The sequence below is a fragment of the Trichosurus vulpecula genome, chromosome 7 (genome assembly GCF_011100635.1).
Source record: "Trichosurus vulpecula isolate mTriVul1 chromosome 7, mTriVul1.pri, whole genome shotgun sequence".
NCBI classification, from domain to species: Eukaryota; Metazoa; Chordata; class Mammalia; order Diprotodontia; family Phalangeridae; genus Trichosurus; species Trichosurus vulpecula.
Window position 1 is genome coordinate 5,552,614 of NC_050579.1, and position 20,564 is coordinate 5,573,177.

Consider the following 20,564-nt stretch of genomic DNA (forward strand, 5'->3'; position numbering starts at 1 on the left):
GGCTAGAGGTAGGGCTGGTCCTCGTTGGCTGTGAGTGATGGCCGTGGTGATAGAGAAGAAACTTCAATGACCTGTTGGTCTTGCTACTCCAGGAGGGCAATAACACGGAACTCCAACCTTAGTCTGTTTTCTGAACAAGGCTTAGTGCAACCTGGCCAAAAACTCTAGCAACTGAGCAAGCCCATGCTGAGTCCTTTCAGAGACACGTTGGGAGAGACCTAGAAGAGGCGGACAAAGGTTTCCACCTTGGGGGGTTCCTGGCATGGAGGAAGAGAACAAGACTGAGAGCAACCCCTGGGATGACACTATGGGAAGAAGTATTATGGGAACAGCTATCAACAGCCCTGTGATGTGTCTGGCTTCTGTGTGTGTGTGTGTGTGTGTGTGTGTGTGTGTGTGAGTGCGCATGTGCGTGTGTGTGTGTGTGAGTGTGCATGTGCATCCCAGGCATGAAGCCAAAACCCTATGAGGAGTGAGTCACTCACTAAGGATGGTGGAAATCACCCATTTTAGGGGAAGCTGGTGTACCATGTTGAGTCCAGAGAGGTTGAGTTGGTGAAATGACAAATGGGCTAGCATTCACTCTCTCGTGTCCAATGCCAATGGCTCGTTATGTAACAATAAGAACAAAACCACTGGTTCCATGGCAGTGATGGAATCTGGCACCAATACCAGGCCCTGTCACTTCTTCATCAGTCTATGTGACACCCCCAGCCTCTGTCCCTTGGGGACTCAAAGAGCGATCATGGAGTGCCCTAGAACAGGGATTCTGAAGCCATGGCATATGAACTTTAAAAAAAAGGTTGATCACTGTATTTCAGTACAGTTTCCCTTGTAATCCTGTATTTTTTTGTATCATTTGAAAACATAATTCTGCAGAGTCCAGAGATTTGTCTGGACTGATGGCCAAAGGGACACAAAAAGGTTTTGAACTCCTGAATGAGGACTTCTCTGTGTGTCAGCTGAGAAGATTTAGGCTAAATTTTCATGCTGGGATTTTCTGTGAGATACACATGAAAAGGAATCTTCCTTATGCGTTTGAGGACTTAACTGATTTCCACTGACACTTTTTGTCTCATCTATAAACAAGCCTATACAGTTTTGGGGAAGAAAAAAGGGGTAGCATGCTAGAGGGTAAGAAATGCATGACCACCTTCCTGGAAACAGAGGGGGATGCATTGGGGCAGGAATGGATTCCCTGAGAATCATAGAATTTCAGAGTGGGAAGGGTCCCAGAAGCATCTAGGCTGCCTACTACTTAAAGAAGAAGGCCCTTTATAGGCATCCAATAAATGGCACCTGGCCTTTGCTTGAAGACCTTCAAGTGGGGTTGGGGGTGGAGGCAGTAACCTCTGAGGTGGCCTAGTCCACTCTGGGACAGCTATGTTTTGGGAAGCATTCCTGACATCCAGCCTGAATTTGACCCTTTGCAGCTGCCAACCACTATTCTCCAATTCTGTCCTCTGAACTCAAATAGAACCAACCTGAATGTCCCTTAAATACTCAGAGACAACTATCTCCCCCTCTTCTTTACCCTCCCCCTCCAAAAAACCCAACAACCACAGTCTCCCAAGGCTAAAATGTCCCAGTTCCTTCCATTCATCCTTAGCTGACATAAATTCAAGATACATTGGGAAGGGCCCTGGATGTGGTGTTAGGAAGATGTAGTTGCAATCCCACCATAGCCATTTACTAACCTGCAAGTCGCTTAAGTATTTTGGGCCTCAGTTTCCTCATTTGTAAAATAAGAGAGGTGGACATGATGTTCTCTAAGATCCCTTTCAGGTCTGAGTCTATAACCCTATGACTCTTCGCCATCCTGGTTACGCTCCTTGGGGTATTGTCCAGCCTTCCAATATCCTAGAACTGAATAGAACCCTTCCAATGTGGCCAAACCAGAGGCAAACACAAAGGGATCACCACCTCCAAGGTTACGGACGCTGGGACTCTCTTAATGATTCCTAAGCTCCCATCCACTTTCTTGGCTGCCACATCCTCCTGTGAACTCCCATAGAACTCACGGCCTACTGAAACACTGGGACTTTTCCTAATAAATTGCAATCAGACCATGCCTTCCTCCACCTTACTCCTCAGAAGCAGATATTTTTAGACTCAAATGTAAGGAGAGACAAGTCAATATAGAGGGCTAAAAAAAGACTGGCTCCAGGAATGGCTTATACTACATGGATTTTCCTTGTGTTTTCATTTTGTAACTTCTTGACTGTTCATTCCTTCTGATGCTGCCCTCCACCCCTGCCGTGTACCTTTTCCTCAGTCGATCGAGGATTTCATCAGTGTGGGGAGATCCTAGATCCTAGAGCCAGAGATGGAAGAAATCTGAGAAACCATTTAGTGCAACCTCCTCATTTCGCGGATGAGGAAACTGAGGCTCAGAGAAGCAAAATGACTTATTTAAGGTCAAGTAGCTGAAAAATGACAAATCTGAACTGATGTTTTCTGACTGCAAATTCCATGTTATCCCTACAGAGCCTTGCAGCTTGTAGCAGGGAAGCTTGGGTTTTCTTTATGTCTGTGTCTTTTTATATGGCAAGATGTAAATGGATACTTTCCATTTAGAATTTATAGCAGCAGAAATTCTATGTATAAGATAGCATTCCCAGCTCCCAATTCCCAAAATGGTAGATTTGGTTTTCATGAATTCTGGCTCCTAGTTGAGGATGTTTTATGAATTCCAACTGGGAAATAGCTACGAGCATTCTAATGACATGGTCTTCATGAGAAACTCTAGATAAACAGCAAAGACAACTCATCCCCCAGTGACCCATGTTGCAGATCTGTCTATGGCCGATGGGCACTGATATGGACATCTCTCTCTTCATCCCCAGCTGCAGACACGGTGCTGATGGATTATTGAAGTGCAGACACAAAGACATAAGGAAACTTGGGACTTCTAACCCATCTGAACCTCAAAATGGTTCAACAGCTTTAAAGATGGGTCAACTCATGAGTCCAGTGAGCTGTATTAAGGATACTACGATAGGAATGAATAATAGCTAGACTCAATGCAATGCTATAAGCTTGACAAAGTACTTCGCGTATGTTAACTCAGAAACACAAAGTACTCTGAAAAAAGAAAAAAAAAAACCCAAGTCTTAGAGAAAACGTAATGAAACGTACATCTTGCCTAATGGCATAGAGGTAGGGGACTGCTAGGGTGGTATAGTGTATACTTTGTTAGATAAGGTTTCCATATCACATGTTGTTTCTTTTTCGGTCACAAGGTCAGCTCAAAATGGGGGTGGGAGGATGACTGTGATGTGAAAACAAAAGGCATTATTTATTGTATTTATAAAAGAAAAAAGTGGTAAATAGATTAGAGATGACCATTTTGATGTTAGCCCTCTTTAGATTGCAGGGGTGGGATCCTATGTCCACCCTGCTGGGTGGACCTGGCATCAGGGTCTCTCTGCTTTCTCCTCCTCCCCTGCCCCTGCTCAGAACCATACATTTTCAAGACAACCCAACTAAAAGTTAATGAAAAGATGCACAAGACAGATTTCTCATTAGACTCCCTAGTTAATTATATTTAATTTAGCCTGCTTGAAGTGGTTAAGGCCAAGGTCTTATGGGACTGTTTATACAGGCTGATGAATCTGTTTCAGATGTGTCTCACAGCAAAGGTGTCTGTAGGAGAAGATGCTCTGGGGGGAACAGGTAAGTATCTAGGCAAAAAGCCCTGGCTGAAAGCGAAACACCAACTTCACTCCTGTCAGCATTTGTCTAGCTCTTGGCATTTCCTTGAAGAACAAGTCTAAAAAAATCCTGGTTGTTTTACAGTGGCAGAGATAATGATTCAAAAATAATGTGACCTAGATGGATGAGAAGCAGCATTGGCAAATGGTTAGAGAGTAGGCTTGGGGATCAGGAAGCCCTGGGTTGAAATATTCTAGCCCTGATTCTGTTTTCATCCCCACCTATGGCTTCTCACACATATTGGCTATTTCACCATAGGCAAGTGGCCACTCCTCTGGGTGCTCTAGGTAACTCTCTAAGGTTCTAATTTACAGAGAACATAGCTACCTGCATTGGTTGAGAGGTTTTACTCAGTGGGAGTTCCCTATCAATGAAATCACAGGTCCAGTAAATATATGTAGGCATGCATACATATTATATGTATAATACATTTGCACATGGATTATATATGTCTGCATGTGCACACACATACATCGATGTATACATATATGAACCTGTATGTTTATTCACGCATATGAATATATATGAAAGACAGAGACAGAGAGATGGATAGAGACAGAGAGAGACAGTGAGGGACAGAGAGAGAAACAGAAAGAGACACACAGAGAAAGAGAGACAGAGGGAGCATTGTCCAGCTCCAACAGTGGTGTAGTATGCTTCATTATACACTGAGCTCCCCATCACTGCAAGGTTTCAGACAGAGGACTGATTACCACCTGGAAGGGAATTTGTGAAAGGAATTCATTCATTGTTCAAAAAGCATTTATTGTACCATTTTATTGTACCTACTTTATGCCAGACATTCTGCTAGGTATTGGCTATAAAAAGATACACACGAACGAGGCTGTGCTGTGAACGAGCGTGCATTCTCCTTCCTGGGGGGAAATCACATTTATGGACCCAGATAAGTAAATCCAAAGTCTACAATCCCGAGTGATTACAAGGTAGCTCAATGAAAAATTGGAATCCCCAAATTGGAGAATTTGAGCTTTAAAACAGACCTCAGCTGCATCTACTCCAGCCCACAGATAAAAGGGGGGACTGCTGAGGGAATTAGGAAAGCCTCATGAACGGCCCCTCTGAATAGAGTGGGTGGGAGGGTTCTGAGGAGCTGAGTGAGAAGGCAGCCCATTCTTGGGGCACTCTGCAGAAGCATGAGGCCAGGAGACAAAATTCACTGTTCTGAAACTGGGAGGGAGATTGGATTACCTGAACTTTGAGGTCCTTTTTCACTCTCAGGTTCCATGAAATCCCAACACCATCATATCATCAGGTAAAAAAGAATGGTGGGGGAGGGAGGAACTTCTTGGCACGTGACTTTTGATCACACAAGCCCCCATTTTCTGCCTTCCTTCTTTCTGCACAATGAGATTCCTTAAATCATCCACCTGTCAGTGGTGGGTCTTGATTACAGAAGAGAAGTCAATCAATACTCATTAATTAGGGCGAGTTGCTACCAGCTGCTTGCTGATCCTGGCAAGTGGGGTATTTATGACCAGAAAAACCTGTTTCAACCACACTCTGTCATGACTTTAGAACAACTTTCCTATTGATGGTTCATGCCGGGGGCTAATTCACTTTGAGCCTAAGTTGTGAAAAACTATGTGTAAATAAATCAGAGCCTCTCTATCCTCAAAGAAGTTAAGAGGCTCAAACTTAACAGAGATATTCCTGTTAGTGTGTTCCTTGGACTTGGAGTAGTCATCGATTCAAAGTACATATGAGGCATACCTCCCATCAAGGAGGTTACATTCTATTGGAGGAAGGGACATAATGTAGATAAATATAAAAATACCCAAATAAATGCATTGAAGGCTTACTAGTGACTAGGGGCATCAGCACAGGCAAGGCAGTCTCAGGTTATACTTGTGTTTCGGAATATGAGCTTGTCATCTGTGTAGAGAACGGACTGAAGGACAGAGAGATTGGACAGTGAAGGATGATACCAAAGAACTTCCAATATGGTCCCCTGCTCTCTGACAGCTTCCAGACTAATCAGTCACTGAGGTGCCCATGCCAAACAGGCAAGTGCCAGCACAAGGCAGTAGAGCTCAGTGTCTAAAGGATGGATCTACATGAACATGGCCGTTGGAGTTGAGAGAAGAGGATGGTGCAGGTGGAATGGAGGCATGAGTCTACCATCCAATCAATAAGATTTTACTAAGCAATGACTCAGTGCCAGTCACTGGGCTGGGCATTCTGGGGACACCAAGGCAAAAGGGAAACAGTCCCTGCCCTCGAGGAACATGTGTTCTGTAGGCAGAGATTGCAATGGTGGGGTTGAAATTAGACCTTGAAGGATGGGTAGAGAGTACTTAGGTAGGGAGGAAGGAAGAGAATATTTCAGGCTGAAAAAGCATGGAATGAGTGCTGGGAACTTATGAAATGAGCGTTGCTAGATTTATGGATGAATGGAGCCATGCATGGTGGAGAGTGCAGCCATAGGTCAGTTGGTCTCCACCCCAGTCCCAGAACCAAAGAGGTTTTTTATTGCCTCTCACTCAGCCTGGATCCAACCTTGAGCAAGGACTCCTTCTAACATTCCCTGGGGTGCTGGACCCCAGAGGGCATGACTCGGAGCACCAGGTGGCTGTAGTGTAACGTGGTCTTGGGAGCCTTTGCCATCCTGTTTCTCACCTTCTGAGATGCACTCTGGTTTGCCAATGGCCTTCCTGAGATGCGATACCCGGAATGCAGCTCAATGGTACAGATGTGGCCTTACCAGAGACATTATCACCTCTCATGTTCTGGATGCCGTCCAAGATCACATTACATTTTCTAGCTTCTGCATCAAACCACAGGTTCCTATTACACTCCTCTGTCACCTCTAGGCCTTCTCTATATGAACTGATGTCTAATTCCAACCCCCTCTTCCTCCTGTCCTTCTACAGTTGTTTTTTTTTTAATCTGAGTATAAGACTTCACATTGATAACCATTAAGCTTAATCTTATTAGCTTTTACCCTTTGCCTGAGTCTGCTATTTTTTAATCCCAGTTCTGCCATTGTAAGTTCCATGCCTTTTAGAAATTTTTTAAGCACACCATTTTTGCCTTCCTCAGTCACTGATAAAAATGATGAATAGAACAGGGTCAGGGCAGCTGTGCTGGCAACCTCCTTCCCAGTCAGGATGGCTTTCTTAATCATCCCTGAGTCTAGTGATTCACTCAGTGTTGAATTCATATCTTGGTCTTAGCGTATACATAGGCATGCCTAGTATGGACATGGCTGTGCTGGCCTGCCCTAAGGCTGTCTTCCCCAAAGGCCTGACCATTTGCAGTCTTGTCGGATGCTAGCATGCTCAGTCCACACTCTCATGATCAGTCCATGCCTCCCCCATCTTGCCCAAAGGGACATTCCAAGAGGTGCTGTCCAATGTCTGCTGAAATCCATCTCTACCCTGTTTATGTATTCCTTTGGTTTAATCATCTCCAGACCTCCTCCTTGAGCTTCATGAGACCATGTTGGCTCGTAGCAACCCCTGCTTCCTTTTTGAAGCAATCACAAACCATCCCTTTAATGATCCAGTCTGGAATTTTGCCAGGAATTGATACGAAGGTGATAACATCATAGATTTTGAGCGAGACCACTGGAAGTCACCTGGCCAAGTCTTTCATTTTGCTGGTGCAGGAACCAAAATGGAAAGAGATGACATGATTTGCCTAAAGTCACACAGCTAGTAAGTGGGAGAGGCTGGATTTGAGCCCAGGTCTTCTGACATCCCACTCCACAGATCTCTGTGTGTGCATGGTCACTTGACTTGGGGATTTTCACATTTCAAATATTCCATTCCTTGGATTTAAGGCTTGCCACAAAATGATCACAGATCATAGGATCACTGATCTAGTCTAACCCTTTAATTTTACAGAGGTGGAAACTGAGTCCCAGACAGGTCAGTCAAGGGCAGGGCAAGGATTTTTAATCTGACTCTAAATCCATTGCTTCTCCACTCCCATTTCTTGATCAGGTAGCCAGTCTTCCTCAGGTGACTTTTGCTCTCAATTCACCAATGTTTTGTAAAGCTCCAGAAAATTAAAAATTAACTCTACCCTACCCAAAGCCCCAGCCCTCCTAGGACATTTGAGTATGGGTTTCATTGAGCCATGATTTGAGCTCCAGTATTGGAGACAAGCTGGAGACCAATTAACAAGGTGAAACACCCTCATTTCTGTGTAGGAAACCCCGGGCTGGATCTTGAAGGAGGCCCAGGAAGCCAATTGTAAATAGCAACTTGAACTTTGTCTCCAAACTTACCTCATAGCCACTTCTTTTGAGCCTTGAATATGTTTCATTTTCTTTCTTTTTTTCTTTCTCTGTCTTTTCAAGATGAAAACTTTCCCACGCAGGCAGCAGCCTAAGCACCAAAAGAAATAGGCTTTTGTAATACCCTAGCCAATTCTGCAGATCAAAGAGTGTGGAAGGAGTGTGGGATAAGGATCTGGACTCAGGAGCACCTAGCTGGCCTGAACCCCAGAAGGTTTTCATGTTCCCCCCTCATTAGTTCCTTCCTCCCAGAAGTGCTGACCAGCCATCCGTGACAGGGGAGGGTTGACCTCCTCCAGAGGAGTTTGCCTGCCTTTCTGAAATTAGGAATGTGGGCTTGATTTATTACACAGAAAGCTTGACTTGGAAATCTGGAGGCCCCTGATCACTGAAATTTGTTGGGAGGGAGAAAGTTGGAGATGGGATTCGACAGGATTAGGCATTCATAAAGAAACCTTCAAAACCTAAGTGAATGTCTGGCTTTGCTACGAGTTCCAGCTGGAGACAGTTCATAAAAGCCATCATCCTTGGTGTTTGTACAGCCTCACTGGTAGCAGAATGGTCTGCTTAATTCCATGGAGGAAGCTGAGATTAAACTTAGGAAAAAACCCTCAGAGGCAGGAGGGTGCTGGTGAATATGTAACAACCAACTTTCTAGGATGATATAGCCCACTTTAAGTTAAAATCTGCATTACCAACATTTCCCCATTGCTTTCTTAAGTTTAGAAATCAACAAAACAATACGTGATACCCCAATTTGTGTTTTTCTTTATTTTTAAGGCATTCATGCTCACATTGAAAATTTAACAATCAGCTGGAGCTGCTCCAGCTGGTTCCAGCAATCCCTGCTTAGAGGACCCCTAGTCCAATTTCTTCAGAGAGGAAGAAACTGAAGCCCAGAAAAGGTCATGCTGCAAACTGGCTGTATAGTGTGGAACTAGGCCCTGCTTGGCCCTGAGTGCCAGGTCAGCTCCTTCCACAACATCCAGCTCAATAGCCATTAGCAGAGGTCGTGTTGTGGAGTCTGTACAGGCAACGGTCCTTGACTGTGGTCTCCAGATAATGCCACATGGTGATCAAAGAACTAGGGATGTTTAGCCTGGAGAAGAGAAAGTTCAGAGCAGGCACATGACAACTATTTTTAAGTACTTAAAAGAATTGTCATACATGTGAAGTTTGACTCATTCCCTTGGCCAACTAGAAGAGGGATTCTCCATGAAACTCAAAGTTCACAAGCTGCTCCTGTTCGTGTAGAGTTTGCTGACGGCCTTGAGCTCTAGGATGCTACAACTCAACCCCTTCCACCCTACCCCAATATTCCCAAGATCCATCATCTTTCCAAAGAATTTGCCTTTGCCATTCATACCAGATGAACAAAATGGATGAAAAATGCATTTTCCAGACTGACGTGAATTTGTGTGGGCAGTCCATTGAGTGAATCCATTAGCATCCCTAGATTGAAAAACGCTGTGGATGGACAGAGAGCTGGACCTAGAATTGAAAAGCAAGAGGAGAGTGGCCTGGAAGGCCTTTAGTAAATCATGCAACACTTTCAGTAGTGCCAAGTTTCTGGATGCCAAAAACCCCCTATCTTTTTAAAGCCAGTATTCTCCTGGTGATGCTATTTGGTTCATGGGATCCCAGGATCTATGAAGAAACAAAGTTGCTGGTGACCCATGCTAGGATCATGACCACAATGACTGTACATGAGAAATAGTATAAAAAAAGACCTCAAAGAATGAATGAATAAGAAGCAAAATTATGTAAGAACCCAATCTAATCCCATTTAAGTAAGTTCAATAAGCATTTATTAATCTTATGACTATGTATCAAGTGGGAGGCAGCCAGGTAGCCCAGTGAACTGAGCCCTGGGCCTGCAGTCAGGCAAAAGAGCTCAAATCCAGCTTCAGACACTTCTAGTTGTGTGACCCTGGCTGAGTCACTTCACCTTTGTTTGCCTTAATCCACTGGAGAAGGAAAAGGCAAACCACTCCAGAATCTTCAGATGGTGTTGGCATGCTATGGTCCATGGCATCATGAAGAGTCAGACATGACTGAATGAACAACCACATGTATCAAGTACTCTCCTGGTTGTTGGGGATAGAAAGACAAAACAAAAACAAAAAAGCCTAAATCTCTGATCTTGAGTGATATGTTCTACAGGACAGAAATACGGATGAATGAATACATAAAATATACCAAGTCAATACAAAATGGTGGGGTTTGGGGGCCTAGCACACCTGGGAGGACCAGGAATGGGAATTGTGCTGAACTGTGGAGGCAGATAATTCCAAAATGGTCACCTTGATTAAGCTGTGGGGTCTTGCTTAAATATCTAGAACATGCCTTAATTTTTAAAACAAGTTTTTATTGATGCCGTTTTTACATTGCTAAAATTTCTTCCAGAATCCTTCTCCAATCCCTCCTTAGAGGGTAATCCTATCTAACCAATAATATTTTAAAGGCAAAAAACACCAAAGAAAATGAAGGGAAAAAAGGAGAGAAAAATCAGTATAACTGGTCAATATATCATAGCAGTTGGGGGAAAACTGTGACATACCACCCTCATGGACCTCCTACTTCTTCAAAGGGGTCAGGTGGGAATACCTTTTCACATCTCTTTTGAGCCATACTGAATGTGGTTTCTGTTTTTAATTTCTCAGAAATATCTACCTGGTAATTTCATTAATTTATTTCAAGAAAGAGCCTTGATTAATAACAGGAGCACAGATTAGGACTAAAGGATGATAATTGGAAGAAACCTCAGTGATCATGTGGTTCAAGTCCCTGATTTTATAGATTTGGGAAACTGAGTCCCAGTTTCACCACCTAAGTTTTACCACTCAAGATGTGAAGCAGTTTGTCCAAGTTTCAATAGGCAGTAGGGGAAGGGCAGGGATTCCAAAGCAGGCCCTCTGATTCCAAATGTGGTGCTTCTCTGCCCACTCCACAGCTGCTGCCTCAGGCTCCAAAGAATTCCTGCTTCCCTAGGGTTCTGTAGGCATGAAGAGCTAATGCTGCCCTAGTCCTTTCCAGCCCATGATCTCAGGAGGTGTTGGATGTGTTACCGCCCTCGTTTTGATGCCGAGGCCACCCATGTATTGATAGCTAGTAAGGGCACAGTAGCTAGAAATTGAGAGGATTGGATAACATGGTTTCTGGAGTCCCTTCAAGCTCCCAATCTAATGCTGTGAAAGAGATTTAAGGAAAGAGAAGGAATGCTTTAAATGTGGAATTCTGAAGGAGTGGGCACAGGGTGGGAAGTGGGGATTCAGCTCGGAAGATGATGTGGGAATTGATGTGGCCATTCAAGCTGAGCTTAGAATGAATCATCTATGAGCCCCAAAGAAGTACGTCCTGGAAGCATTGAAACCATCCCCAGAGAAGACCTGATGGTCTTTCGACATTTCAGTACAGGAGTGTGAGAGAACCAGGCCGTGGGGAGAGAACTGGTTGGGTCTGGGGTGAAGAGATCAGAAGAGAGCTCATTGCAATACCTTTCCTCCCCACTCCCCCACATTCCCTCCTGCTAAAATGGCTCTGTGGGGGCGGACGAAGAGGAAAAACTACTTTAAAAAAGTTTTTGTTAACTATAACACATTCCAGAATTATTCCAAGACTAGATGTTAAGGAGCAGGGGCTGACCTGAATTTGTAAAGGGAGTTTCCTCAACAGAAGCCCCCGAAATCACAGATCTGGTCCAAATCTATTAATGGTTATAAACACAGAAAACATGACTCTTAAAGGATTAGAAAAGTATCTGTTTTCTCTATTTTTAAATGGCCAAATCACTTTTTAACAATCTACTAAGTAATTCACTGAGCATCACCCTAGGACTCAGAACCAGCCCCATGACTCCCAAGACAGCCCTCTTCTCTGCCCCTTTCATCAGCTCCACCAAGTTTCAAGCCAATGACTCACTGTCACTCCAAGATCATGAATTTCTCTGGAGCCAAACAAATAAAATTTGTTCATAAAGACACAGTGAAAACAAAATAATCCTTAAAGGACACACCTGAGCATCATCCTGGCTCCCCATACTAATTGGGTATTTCCCGTCTTTCTTGGTGCAGATCTTGACTCAACCAAAACAGACTCTACAATTTGCTTTCTACCCAGTCGATGGCCTTTGAAATGAGCCAGGATCAAACATCTCACCAAGGTTTGTCCAACCTCGAGCTCAGCTTCTCCTAACTAAGTGAGACTGGGACTTGGATGACAGACAGTAGTGGGCCTTCTCATCTTCGTAGGACCTGCTAAAGCTCAGGTGCCACTGCTGGACTTTGAAAGCCCTCTGGACAGGGACATAACCTTCTGAGACAAAAGGATCCAGGATGCCCCAAAGGGGAGGGGCCAGACACCTGGGGCTCATTGTGTCCCCTACTCCCAGCGAAGAGTTCCCTTCTGGGCATCGTGACCTTGGCTCTGTCATTCTCTCTTAGTCAATGTACAAATTCTGTTGGTGTTGTTTGTCCTTCATTCTCAAAGAGGACCAATGACATCAAGAGGGTGATGCCATGACTTGCAAGTTAATGGATTTAAGTGAGAGAGGGCTGTGCACAGTCACCAGCCTCACTCTCTTCTCCAATGGTGAGATGTAGATCAGCACAACTGGCGATGGCCCCTCTCCTTGTGACATCATCTTAGTAAATGCTTCTTTCTAAAATCTGATGAAGTCTGGCTAGTCAATAGCAGGAAACAATCATTGGACAGGAAAACACACTGATGGGGGCTTGTGAGCTATAACACTAGAAAACAACAACCCCCAGCCCCTCAGGACTATCCCTAGAGCCCTGAACCCAGCCTACCAGTGGGAGACAGGTTGGGAGAGGGCTCTAAGACATGTGCTCCATTTGTTCAACCGACCTCTCAGAAAGAACAGGTTGTGAGTTTGTGTGTTTGTTTGTTTGTTGGGTGGCGGGGCGGTAATAAGGAAAGGCAGAGTCAAGCAATGCAGGCTCTCCTTGACTCCTCCAGTCTCTGGATGTTTTTGCACACAGTTTACCCTGGTTAAACTGCCTTCTTTGTGCCCTGGAGCATAAGAATATTTACCTCTGGCTGCCCCCAAAGGAATGCTTTAAAAATGAATGCCTGCTTTTGTTGCTGCTGATTTAATCCACAAAGCATTTGGAGCTCCTCAAAGGGAGAAATGATATAAAATGAAGTGAGCCAGGGAGGGAGTTGTAGGCCAATGGGAAAAACAGTGAGTTGGTGTTGGACCGCTTGGGCTCCACACGACACCTTGGGTAAGTCACTGAGCCAGGAAAACCTGGGTTCAGACGCTTCCTCTGACACTACCTGGCTATGTGACCTTGTGCCTCTGAGCTTGGCTGGGTCTTCATGTGTAAATGAGGGCTCTGGACTCGAAGGACATTTTGATCTCTATATCCATAATTGCCATGTGTGTCAGGTCCTTGTTTGTAAAATGAAAGCATTGGCTCTAAGGTAATTTCTAGCTCTCAGTCCATGATCCTATAACCCCATGACCTGTCTGCCCTCAGTTTCCCCATATGTAAAATGAAGGGGTTGAACTAAATAACCTCTAATTTAACCTCCCTCCAGCCCTTCAACCGTGAGGCTCTGATCCCATTATGGATCCAGATGAGTCAGCAGGGATATTCTCAATAGGCATGTGAGTGGACTTTTACGGAAGCTATAAAACCTCCAAGTTTGATAAGAAGGAGGTATGGAGCTCTCTCTACAGGCTGCAGGTTTTGGGGGAGAGGATGTAAGCTCAGCTGCTCTGGCCACTTAGTTACCTGAGGGCATAGTTTCTACCAGAAGGCTGTGGGGTATCTCCTGGTGTGACCCATCAGTCAATTGTGCACCAAGGATTTCTTAAAGATTTACTATGTTTGCCACACGGTGTTAAACCTGAGGGTATAGAGAGAGCCAAAAACCCAACAAGATGCTTTATCGTGGACCAGTAAGGACCAGCAGCTCCCTTTGGAAGCCAAACATTTCTCCTTTCTTGCTCTCCCATAGGCCCAAAGCCCATTGACTCCTCAGGGAGTCAGACCCTGCATATGTGAAACATTGATTGATCCCAGGCCTGGGAGCTGGGGTTCCATAGGCCCATTTCTATCTGTTCTGTCTACAGTTAATCAGCGAGGTCTTCCTCCTGTTGGGAGCCCTGGGTCTTAGAATGGCAGCAGGAGCTAGATTCTAGTGCTGGCAACCCAGAGGCAGGAGGAGCCAGACTCCATCTCTGCCTCCTTCCCCTATTTCATTGGGGTCCTAGGCAAGGCCCCCATTCCTCTTCACTTTTCCCATCTATGACATGGGGATAATATCAATACTGTCCTTGGAGCATTGGTCGGAGCCTCAAATGATACTGAGTCATTCATAAACCTTAAAGCATTGTACAAGTGAGCTGTTAGTATTCAGTATCTGGGTCCAGAGCAGTGGAATGGGGCCTCAGCTGCCATTGAATTCAACGCACACCCACACCCACAAACACGCACACACATGCACACCCACGTACACACATGCACACCCACGCACACACATGCACACACATGCACGTGCACACACATGCATATACATATGTGTCATGTGTATGCATATGCATGTACATATATACTACATGTACACATGCAGGGGAAAAGAAATCCTCACCATGATGCACCTCACAAGAAGGCAGCCTGTCTTTTCTCATTGGATGCTCAGAGGTAGATACTGTCATTGTCCTATGAGTCTGGTATAAAAGAACCTAGATCTGGAAGGAACTGTAGAAGTCCCTGAGTACAGATGAAGAAAGCAAGGCATTGTCTAGCATCACCAATGCCCCAGAGAACTCTCACCTTATCAACAATTTTCTCTCTCTCTCTCTCTCTCTCTCTCTCTCTCTCTCTGTGTCTCTCTCTGTTTCTCTCTCTCTCTCTGTCTCTCTCTCTCTGTCTTTGACTTGCCCTAGTTAGAGTCAGAGGTGGGGTTTGAACCCAGGACTCCTGACTCCCAGCCCAGTGCATTGTCCTCTCCACCATTCTGTCTCTACAATAATAATAGCTGGCATTTATACAGGGCTTATTGCACTAAGCCTTTGAGAACACCTTTGACGGTGCTCTTAGGGTCACAGAGAACTTTTATATGTGCGATCTCATTGGATCCTAACAATTATCCCACAAGAGAGATACTGTTATTATCCTAATTTTGAGATAACTGATGGAAAGTGCTTAACAACCTGGAAACATATAAATGCTGGCTTTTATTTTACAGATGAGTAAATTGAGGCTTGGACAACTTAAATGACTTACCCAGGGTCACACAGGTGTCCAAGGGAGGATTAAAATTCAGATATCCCTATCTCCAAGTCCAGTGGTCTACCCACTGTCCCACCCTACCTCTGGCCATTTATGGTCCAACCCCAAAAGCTCAGGCATTTCTTCTATAAATGTAACAGTGCCTGAACCACTGAAGGGAGGATGCATTTTAAATATCAGGGCATCTCTTCTTTCCAGGATAGTAAAAGGGCACAGCCAAGAGCAGCTGTTTTTAGCCAGTTTTTGCTGAGTGAGTTTCAGCTAACTGCTGCCTTGGCTGACCTCAATTGTCTCCTGGACTTTCCACGGAAAGCCCCTACTTAAAGGCTGGTAGCCATGTCCAGTACCACTGATGCCCCAACGAACTCTCCTTTCACCCGCAATTCTCTTCTCTTCTCTTCACTTCTCTTCTCTTCTCTTCTCTTCTCTTCTCTTCTCTTCTCTTCTCTTCTCTTCTCTTCTCTTCTCTTCTCTTCTCTTCTCTTCCCTTCTCTTCCTCTCTCTCTCTCTCTCTCTCTCTCTCTCTCTCTCTCTTTCTCTCTCTCTCTTTCTCTCTCTCTCTTTCCTCCCCTCCCCCCTCTGTCTGTCTGTTTGTGTCTGTGTCTCTCGCTTTGTCTCTATTTGTTTGTGTGTCTTTGTGTCTATGTCTGTGTCTGTCTATATCTGTCTGTCTCTCTGTCTGTCTCTGTCTGTCTCTGTGTCTCTGTCTCTGTCTGTCCTTCTCTCTTCCTCTCCATCTCTCTTCTCCCAAGTGCTCTTTTAAAGATTATACCTTTCTCCATTAGCACGCAACTTCTGTTTTTAATCCCCAGGGTAACATGGAAAGAATTTGTTGAGATTGCAGGGAAATAAAACCGTGCCTGAGTGATTCATAAAGCCTGGGCTGGAGAGGCGGTGGAGGGCTAAATGTTGGGTCATGGCAGACCATTGTAAATCCTAATTATAGCCCAGCAGAGCTGGGGCACGCAGAGCTGTTTATTCATTCCTGGTGTCCAGCTTTCATTCAGGGTTGAGCAGCTGCCCTCTGAGTATGCTTGTGACAGCAACCCCAGAGTGGGGAGGTGGAAGAGGTGGAGAGCACAGGAAGGGGAATGAGTGGAAGCTGAGTTCCCACTGACTGTAGGCCATCACTAAGCTGACATTCTCAAGTGGACAGAAGGAAGTCCAGATAGTTTGGGAGTCACAGGCCTCTCAGTGGATTATTGGAGGGATGTTGGCAAGATTGTTAAATTCCCATCCCCGTCTTCCACCAGCCTGTTCTTTGCCAAAATGGGAATTGGGCCCCCCCTTCCAACATGGCTGGGTTTTCCTTTCCTCAAAGCTCAGTTTAAAAGAGATCTCTGACATCCCCCCCAGAAAGAGATTGTTATCTGGAAGTCTAGAAAGGGGGATTCAAATCCTACCTCTGTCTATGAAGCCTAGATCAAGTCTCCTCACCTGGCTCTTCTGCCTCAGTGTCCCTGTCTGTAGAAAGAAGAGGTTAATCTGCTCTTTGATCTCTAAGGCCTCTTGTAGGTCAGAGAAGGGGACATCGCTGGGTCCATTCTTCTAAGATTAATTGCACATGGACCTGGTGAGAGCTCGGGGAGACCTGGGGCGGTGGATAGGATGCATTGGAGTAAGATCATTATGGAAGCACATGCCTCAGAAGAGTTAGAAACATGGTTTATCTCACTCACTTAAGTAAAGAGAGAAAAAGAAGGTAGGAGCTGGGGAGCCCCAAGACTGGAATTTTACCCTAAATGCAAAATCAGTTTGTGTAAGTTCATCTTAAATGACATCATGATGTCTAAATTTCTTCCTTCCTTCATAGATTTTTACTGGAAGGGACCTTAAGGGTTATCTGGTCTAACCCTCTAATATCCTAATAATTTTTATTTGTGTAAAATTCATTTGTTTTCATTAGACAAGAGCTGCTTTTTTACCTCCTCTTCCCATGGAGAACCCAAGAAACACGAACCTATTTCAAACATGGATTGTCAAATACACCAAGTGTCCGAGTTTGTCATGTTCAGGACCAAACATGTCTCCTTCTGCTCTCCGAGTCCTTCACCTTTGTAGCAGGAGGTGGGGGATCGAGTTTCCTCATCAGTCCCCAGGAAGACCCAAATTCAAATCGTGCTTCTGCTACTTAATAGCCTTGTGACACTGGGCGAGTCGCTTAGCTTTGCTCTCAGCCTCGGTTTCCTCATCTGTAAGATTAGAATAGTAATCTAGTCTATCTCACAGGGGTGTTGGGAGAATCAGATGACAGAACATGTGAAGTATTTTGTGGACCGTAACGTGTTTGTTGTTCCTATTTCAGTGGAGGCCAGGTCATACGCACAAAGTGGAAAGGGTAGCTAGCTCTTGGAGAGCGCTTTAAGGTTTGCCTAGAGCTTCACACTCACCATTATATCTGATCCTCACAAAAACTCTGTGACGCTGTGATTATCTCCATTTTACAGATGAGGAAACAGGCTGAAAGAAATTAAGTAGCTGGCCCAGGGACAAGAGGGCAATTTGTACCATAGCAACAACATTCTGTCCACTGCGCCACACCTCCTTGAATCCAACATTTCTTAGGCTTAGGGCGATAGATTTAGAACTGCAAGTGACCTTCGGGGCCATTTAGTCCAAGACCCTTCTTGTATTCGTAAGGAAATTGAGGCCCAAGATAGGGAAGTAGTTTTCCCAAAGTTGGTCAGTTAGTCAGTCTGGGAGCACTTATTTAGTACCTATTATGTGCCAGGCACTGAGCTACATGCCCAGGTAGAAAGGAGTCCAAGAGGATTTGAACCCAGGCATTCTTTCTGCTGTGCCACACTTCCTTTCAGAATGGGTTTTAGTAGAACCCCACTGCACCCCCAAAAGACAAAGAACACAGGGGACCTGGAAGCCCCAGAGTCCCTGCTAAGAACCGCACACGCTGGGCTGTCATTGCTTCTTGGTGACCTTTCTCACTTTTTTCCAGCCCTCCTTTTGCACCCCCCCCCCCCCGCCCGGCATAACTATCTGTTCTTGCTTGAATAATAGGACCTGTGGCCATTAATGAGCTGTCTAGGAACCCTCAGAGCTCTTGGATGCAAGGCCTCAGCCACAATGCAAAAGATGATCCTCTCAAGTGTCAAATTCCAGGCACTTAGTCAGGGCTTCTGTCTATGGGGCAGATTGTCTATGGAATTAATGGTAAGTGACATTTTTATAGCTGTTTACAAACACAACCTCATTTGAGGCTCACAACAACACTAAGAGGCAGATGACAAAGGGGTCATTATCCCCAATTTATAGATAAGGAAATCGAGGCTTGCACAGACTCTATGAGTCACCCCTAGTCACACAGGGACAGGATTGGAGCCGCCATCTTCCTGAGGGTTAGTCTAGCACACTATTGACCATGCCAGGCTGTTCTTTGGAATTATTCCTCCTCCTTGAATTATTCTGCATTTCCTTGAAGCTGCAAGCCAAGAGTGTTATTCTGTGACTCTGATAAACCCGCATCAGTGGTGCCCCATCTGCAGAAAGGGCTCCCAGATGTTAACTACTTGACTCTAACAGCATCCACTCTGTCAATGTCCTTTAGCTTCTTCTGCTGACAAGAGAATCTCGCTCTGGGGCCGTATTCATGCATTATTTAGGCTGAGGTTTCTGCTGGAAAATGTTTCAGATGTGAATGTGCTTGCTGCTCAAGAAAATACACACACACGCAGCAGCTACAAGATGGAGGGCCCCATTGTGCAGGCAGAACAAGATCCTGGTGGGAGGGGTTGCATTCCTATGGTTATTCTTTGAGGAACTTTTAGAGGCTCTGACAATACTTGGACCTCGCGAAAGAAAAGTGGCCCTTGATTCTGTCTTTACAGCCCACCCTTGATTAAATAAAAATTGAAAGTCTGTGTGACCCCTGGAAAGTCACATAAACACGTAGAGTCCCAGTGTCCTCATCTATGAAATGGTCATTAAGCGATACTGGTGTTATGGCGTTGCTACGATCAAAGCCTTTTGCAAACTTTAAAGTGCTAGAGACATGGGAGATGTTATTATTATTACTTAAGGTGGGACAGGGAGGACCAGACCTGTGATGTGAATGGGAGCATTAGAGAATATCCGTATTTATCAGCAACACACAACACCTTGAATAGATAACATGCTTTGTGTTTGGACAAGACCCTGGGCTTCATTGGGTTAGGGAATTCCCAGGTGAGGAAACTCCCACTACCAGTACAGTCTGGTAGCCATTCTTCAATATAATTGTAGAGATTTTTCCTAAGTTATTGAAAAGATAAATGTTGCTCCGGGTCTCACAGTCATGTATGGAAGGGGTAGAACTCAGACTTAGGTCTTCTGGACTCTGAAGATGGCATGCTATTCACTATGCTGTGCTGCATCTGTGTTGTTTTTTTCAGCTGTTTTCATCTAATCGCTTCTCCATAGGGCTCTAAGTGGGGTGGGATGCCTGGGTTTTTGCCCTAGGGGGCCAAATTTAGAGACTGTTCTTCATCAGCTTCTGAAACTTAGCCTCTAGTCAGCTAGAACAAGTAGGTAAAATAGGAAGCTACCATATGGCCCCCACATTTGCCATCATTTCCACCCAGGGATGATGGTCTCCCCTCCCCTCCCCAAATGGATTTAAGAGTTGATCTGAGTAATGTTTTGTGCCATTAACCCCATCGTGGCTCTGATTGTCTGCTTAGCCAAGGATGAGAAAGAGGAATCTCTGTCTTCTGATGCCACCATCTGTCTTGTCATCCAGGTTTGCCACCTCATTCTTTAGCCCTCATGTCCAGCCAGTTTCGAGTTTTGTTGCTCCTACATTCACAGCATTTATTGTATATGTGCTCTTTTTCCATGTTCACAGCCACCACCGTAGTCCAGACCCTCATCCCCTTTGTCCTAGAGACTAGTCCAACAGCCTTGTAACTGATCTCTTAGCCTCAGGTATCTGCCTGTCTCCTCTGTGTCTCTCTCTCTCCAGTGCATCCTTCAAACAGCTGCCAAAGTGTTTTTCCTGGAACTCAGACCTGACCATGTCACTACACTCCTCAAGAAAGTCCAGTGTCTCCCTACGACTTCCAGGATCAAGTGTAAACTCCTTTGGCATTTAAAGCCCATCCAAATCTGGACCTTTCCAGCTTCATTTCACATCATTCCCCTTCATTCACACTCCAGACCAGTCAAACAGGCTTTATTAGTGCTCTTCATGCCTGAAACCCCATCTCCCATATCCATGACTTTGAATATTTTATTTCCCGTGACTGGAATGCTCTCCTTCCTCACTGAAGGCTCTTGGAATCCCTGTTTTCCTTCAAGGATCACTCCAGATGCCACTTTCTACATCCTCCTCTTCC